The sequence below is a fragment of the Triturus cristatus genome, chromosome 7 (assembly GCF_964204655.1).
Source record: "Triturus cristatus chromosome 7, aTriCri1.1, whole genome shotgun sequence".
Classification (NCBI taxonomy): Eukaryota; Metazoa; Chordata; class Amphibia; order Caudata; family Salamandridae; genus Triturus; species Triturus cristatus.
This window is the reverse complement of record NC_140590.1, coordinates 1,118,836,520-1,118,843,317: the sequence shown is the minus strand read 5'-3', so window position 1 is coordinate 1,118,843,317 and position 6,798 is coordinate 1,118,836,520.

Below are 6,798 nucleotides of genomic sequence, written 5' to 3'. Positions count from 1 at the left end.
CAGTAAAACAAGACACAGCAGGGCCCTGCTTCGATGTTTATGCATTGTTGCCGTGGGCAAGGAAACCAGAAATTCATCTTCTCCTGTTGTCTCTTCCTTTTAAAACTGAAAAAGTCCAGGATTCGCTGTGCAAGGATTTACACGTGTTTAGAGCAAAATAAAATAAAAACAGGTTAATAGTTTTAATCTTTGGGGTTAATCCTTAAAAGGATGGTATTTCCTGTTGTTACTGTCTTCACTAAAACTGACTCAGCTAAGTGTGCTTGCTGCAGAAATCCTATGAGCTTGTAAGCAGTTCAGCTTTTCATGTATGCTGCAGAATGTGTGCATTTTAATCACTGAGAAATTCCTCCCTCACTATGTGCTTATTTGAAACCAGGCACTGATCATTTCCACGTACAACAGTGAGTGGCTAACCTCCAGGTGTTATATTTACGGAGTCATTGATTTTGTTACTAGACTGCTATGTAACCGTAAAGGTGTTGTCTAGTACTGTGCATCAGCATCAAGGCGGTCATTTTGTGTCACTCACGCTCCAGTGATAAGTTGTAGCCATAGCGAAACATGCCCGATTTGTTTACAGGCTTTGGGCATGGTTTTTAGTGGTAAACTAGGTGGATTGTGGTCAGCTCCACAGAAAAACATCATCTGGGACGTTTGCAACTGAAATATGTTTCTCGATAGCAGTGCTGGAAATGAAACAAGCTTTACAATGCATTAGGTCTTGCTTTTATGCGAATTTGAGCTATTGGAATTGTAAATGACAATGTCTTATTTATGTTTGTTTTTTAAAACAAATAAAAGGCATTGTCATTTGCAAAGCTAATAGCTTTAACTCTCGCAAATGCGAGGCCTATTGCATTGCAAATGCTTGTTTCTTTTAACTGATGGTTCTATTAATGGGGATGACCCAGCCTCAGAAGGAATCTTTGAGAGGCTGCTAGAAATTGCGAGAGGGCCCATGTTCTCTACTAACTCAGATTGAAGTAATAAGTCGGCAGTCAGGGTAAGCACAGTTAGATCGACACCTCTCCTACCCTCCTACCCTCAGTCAACTTGATCTCCTTTGGCAGTACATTTGCACCCCTCGTTAAGAATGAGTCCAGGGTATTAACTATTTGCCCCTGTCTGTTGCTGGTTTGCTCTTCTCTTACCCATTGATGTTAGTGTTGATGTCTGTGCTTTGTGTCAAAACAGACACAGGGGGCAATTGATTAGAGGGGGCGTACAGCCCAGACACTTTCTACTGCTGACGCGTGTGGACAGTAAATACTGTCTGTGACCAAACAGTACATGTGGCCGGAGACAGCCAATGACTGATAGAATTGCATGGCATCAATAAAATATAAACCACAGTGACTTAGAGGCGGCAGAGAGAGATTCAAAACAAGCATTGACATAGCCAATAGGTCTCGCTTTTGGGGCCTTATAAGTGTTTAGCCATGAAACAGTTGCATAACTAAATACTTATAAGGTCCCAAAAGCGAGGCCTATTGGCTATGCCAATGCTTGTTTCTGTTTATTACTGCTCTGTAGTAATGGTGGCGCACAGGTGCCACAATTACTACATAGAAGTAATAAACAGAAGAAAAAGTGATCGCGATCAAACATCAAAGCGGCCCTGTGGCCGTGAAAGTGAACGTGATCGCGATCAAACATCAAAGCGGCCGTGTGGCCATGAAAGTGAGGCGCGCGCGCCCGCGCACGTGCACTGTAGCTCTAGACTACAGTGGAAGCCCTTTTTTGAGCCCTCACAAAAAGTCTTGCCTGACCCAGCGCATGCGCTGGGTCAGGCGAGACCTAAAAAGCAACTGGTCCTTAACATTTTATCAATTCCCCCAGAACCATGAGTTGGTTGCTACCACACTTGGCCTCTTTGGGCTGAGCACATTGACTACTTGTATTGCATATACGGTGGTTCATATACACACTAAGGGCTGCATTACAAAACATGGCAGATTTATCAAGATATTTTATCCCCAGGAATTGCTCATGAATGGAAAGCAGCACAAAGTCTCTAAAGGGTATTTACTTTCCAGCGTATTTATTTTTTGTGACAGAAAAGGGGTCATTACACTTGCACTTGGATGTCCCAACAAAGAACGATTAAAATTGACAGACAAGATTTTCAGTAAAAAATTACCCTTAGAAGAGGCTCATGCAAAGTTGGAAAAATATTTTTATTCCTGCAATCATTTCACATATTGTGTACATGTGGCACTGTACAGCATCTGTTCAATGTGTGAATATTTTGAAAATTGTCTAGGCATACAATTTTGTACTGTAAGGGTATACATATAGTACAAAACCTATGCTGGACAGCACATAACCGCATATTTCCACCATTTTTGTAGGGTTAAAAAGCTTGTTTGTGCAATAGCAGAGGGCGAGAGAGAAGCAGCTCTCCCACGTGCAAATCACTACAGCAACATTGATTGCTGCAATGCGTTCTGCTAAAAGTTACTATATCTGCCCCAAAGTCAGCACAAGGAGTGCTGAGTTAAGATGCAATCTCTGCCTCAGTGTTGTCTGACAGAGTTTGATAGGCTGGAAAAAAGGAATCTTTTCAGCTTATGGCTGAAAATGTTGTAGTGTTTGTTGATGTATCAAAAATACACAACATAACATACAAGTAGTAACATAATAACATAAAACACAACAAGGCTAACCACAACAAAACAGTGAAAACAGAACACAACACAACAACTGCAGAGCAACACAACAAAATCACTTTGTAATAATGCAGCCCAAAAACACAGCAGTGCAAAAAATAACAGAACACATCACTACACAACAAAATACTACACAAGTGAACACAAACGTACTTTTGACATAGCAGGGAAAGAGGTCACAAAGTTCTTACTCAGAAATTGTACAGTTAGCCTTGGAAAATAATGAGGAGGAGATCTTAAAAGAAGGTATCAAATGTGTGTCCATGAAGGAAGTAGCTAAGAGTGAACAGTGGAGTAATTGTTTCCTACAACAACATGATGGGCTGGAGAAAAATGTTGGAATAGAAAACAGGTAGATCGTGGAAATAAGGGCTCCCTGAGAGTAACGGTTCCAACAGACAGTGCTGGCAGGGATAGCTATGTGGAAGAGAATCAATAAGCTGATCTAGCATCCTTAGAGGAAACATACCAGGGGTATATGAGCAAAAAAGATTAAGACAAACGTTCTTCACACAACCTGTTCTTTCAATCAGGGAATATATAGTTTCAGGACATTATTGCATTTAGACGTTTAAAAAGAGATTTTTAATCTATATGAGATCATGTGTTTTCAGGACTGGATGTATGAAGACCTTCCTCTATTTGATTGATAGATTCCTACAGGTAAGCAAACAAACAAAGAAATTGGGCTCAGGTGAGCCTTTGGGGGTGTGGGGGGGTTTCTACTAAACTGGCATACAATGTGACAGAGATAATTGCAAAGGATAACTGGATTTTTGTATGCCAATTTCAGTTTTTTAAAAACTTTTTGCTTTGGGAGTATATAATTGTAAATAATGTGTGTTTTCAAGCAGTTCGGTTGTAAGGTTAAGGAGTTCAGGTAACATCGTTTAGAGAAGACAAGGTAAAGATGTGAGCAAATTACTGCTCATATGTTTTGCTATTAAAGGGTGATTTCAATCATAAATTAGACCCTTGCAAGAGTGAGCCAATATGCATTGATGTATTATCAGCATACAATATCAGCAAGATAAGGGAGGCTTTACCTACACAAGAAAGCACCAGGTATAGTTTAATAGGGAATGTAGAAGCCTAAAAAACAGATACAAAATAAGAGAGAGAAATACGATTATGAGTTAAAAAATGTTCTTTGTGTAGCAAACAGGGATTATAAGAGAAAACTAGATAATAAGAAAAAGGCTTACTATGGTAAGAGTTTGAAAGCTATGCTGTAGGTGATGGAAAAGAAAAATGTATAAAATTCTGGCAGCTCATGCAACAAAGGAAAGGAGAAAGGGAAATGCGCTACTTGTTAGGGGAGGTGGAATGGGTAACTTATCTGGAGTAAATTTGCAGTAATAGTTATTCACATGCACCACAGGAGTAAAGATGTATTGTAGGTAAGGAGATCAAAACCCAGTTCTGCATTAAGATTATTAAGGACACAATAATGTAAATAAATTTGACTAGAGCCATTGGGACCAGATAACCTTCCAGTAGTTATATTTAAAGCAAACATGGACTTGTGAGTGAAATTATATTATTTAGTGTTTAACAAAATGCTACTGACAGATCTGTTCCCAGAAAACTGAAAGGGTGCAATTATAAGACCTGATCATAAAAAGAATGATGCCACTATACCCCAAAACTATAGACTGATTAGTTTACTAGATGCGGGGGTAAAGCTAGTTTCACAAATTGCATTGAGCGTGCAAAAAGAGTGGACAGATACAAGGAATATAATCCCCTTAGAACAGGGAGGTTTCAAAGAAGGCCACTAAATAAATCACTGCTTTATTCTGTTTGCAGGAGCGTGAAAGTCAGTGGAACAAAGGGGAAAACTGTCCAGCTGCTTCATAGCCTTTTGTGCTCCTTTTGATTTGGTGGATCATAAAAATATGATACACCCTTGATATAATAAGAAATCCCAAAATGGCTTCTCCTAATTCTGCAAGAACTACACAGGCAGAATTGGGAACCTGTGGTAATAGATGCAGAAAGAATACTGACCAGTAAAATAACAATCAAGAACGGTCTTAGACTAGGCTGCTTGTTGGTCCCCTTGTAATTCTCTACATTTTAGCAGATCAATCAGTTGACCTATCAGCATTCAGGGCATGAGTCCAAAAATGAAGGATATGCATGTCCCATGTCCCTTATATGCGGGTGATCTTATCGTCATGGATATGTCAGAATTAGACCTCCAAAGGAAATTAGCGTCATTCAATGCTTTTTTTAGTGAGAAGCAATTGATAGTAAATATGGATAAGACCAAGGTTCTGACATATGGAAAAGGGAATACAAATTATGATTGGTAATTAGAAGACTAAAGAATATAGACAGTTAGTAAATAAAAATATCTTGGGATGTGGTTTGAGGATAAACTGTGGTGGGGAGAACACATCGATCTTCAAAAAGCAAGAGCAAAGTCTTCAGTATGTGGGCCCACAAATTCAATAAGGAACACAGGTGCCCCTCTCTAAGGCTTGTTGTATCAGCTTGCCTTGCAATGATCGGCCGACATTTTCAATATGGGGTGAAACTGTTATGCTTAAGTGTTAAATTCAACTGGAGCTATGAAGAAGGGTAATGCTTAAAAAGTCCATTGTCCCTACCAATGTGAACAATGATCCAGGCTATAAGAATGGAAGTGAGTATACCTTTCTGGAGTTATGCCAAAGTAGTGACATTTTGGTTAACATACTCTCATTAATTAGGCATGTTTGGTCTGGCTATGGAGGGATTGTTTGTCCAGCCTTGGCTGTTGCTTCAAGCAAATAAATACCACTTTGCTGGGAATGTCTTATTCGAGGATGTGCCTTTTCAGAGGGGCTACCCACCCAGCAGTGAAGGTCATACAGCCTGACAGATTGGCTCCTAGTGACCTGACCAAAGTGGATGGGGTCTGGCGATGCTAGCTTTTGACAGTGCATGGTGGTCGAAGCCATGTATGCCACACTTTTGATCTTCTTCACCAAGCACATTTCTGCAGCAGCTAAAATGACTTTCCGGTAGTGTGTCCCACCAGCAATATCGGTTAGATTGCAAGAACTCCTAAGTCTTGATCGGGCTTCTCCTCGGCCTGCATTTCCCTTCTGTCATTGAAAAGCAGACTGGGCTACCGGTGAGTGTGCTATCACCCTTTCTTCATAGCCCCTCTAGACAGTCAGGGCCCAAGGGTTTACAAGAGTAAGAAGGTCAGTCTGGGAGAGGCATGTAGCTCCTTCCAGTAGATGCGGCTATGCCTCGAGCAGCATACGCTTGTCTCAAAGATTGAACCATGATTGAGTAAGTGCACACAGTCAAGTTTTAAGTTTCAAGTTTATTTGTTCTTGCTCTGCTAATTAAAGCCATTACAAAGATTGATAAAACATATAAAAAACACGGTTAGGTATAAAACCAAACATACAATAGAAATAGTACAATTTTTTAAATTATTGTTTAAATTATTGTTGTAAAATGATGTCACATGTAAAAACGTTTGTTCACACGGTCAGTATGATCAAATTTCAAATAGCTGATTAAATCAGTTATGATTTCTTTGATCGCTCCATATATTACTTGGATAGAAATCTTTGGTAATTCCGAAACTAATACATGCCAATGAGCACTGACCTCCCAGGAAGCGTGCATTTGTCAGACAAAGACAAATCTGGGCTAGGATGGCCGATTTGTGATTCTAGATATCCTTGGGCAATTGCACTCTCCCATACCTGTGATGGTACGTCCAGAAGTCAAGCCTATTAATTTTAGCTGGTGCTCTCTGTTCCTACCATGGTGCCCATGTTGGCCCCATGTAAAGTGGGATTAGGGTTTGATTATAAAGAAGGAGCTTGAGAAAAGACGAGCACATTCTAGGAAGTCAGCAGGAGCTCAAATTACCGAATCCCCACCCAGTGAAAATTGGGATGACTACACTTCAAATCCTTTAATAAGGATCCATTGGAGGGCAATTATGGTGCCAGCAACGATTGTAATTCCAGAACTAATAGATTATATCAAAGTTGCTGCAATTAAAAAAAAATCATAGATAAATCCTGGCATGAGCTGATTGTCCATCCAAAAGGTGAACTCCTACATATCCAGTTCCAAGTAGGGATGAACGTGTGAAATTAACCTAATATGC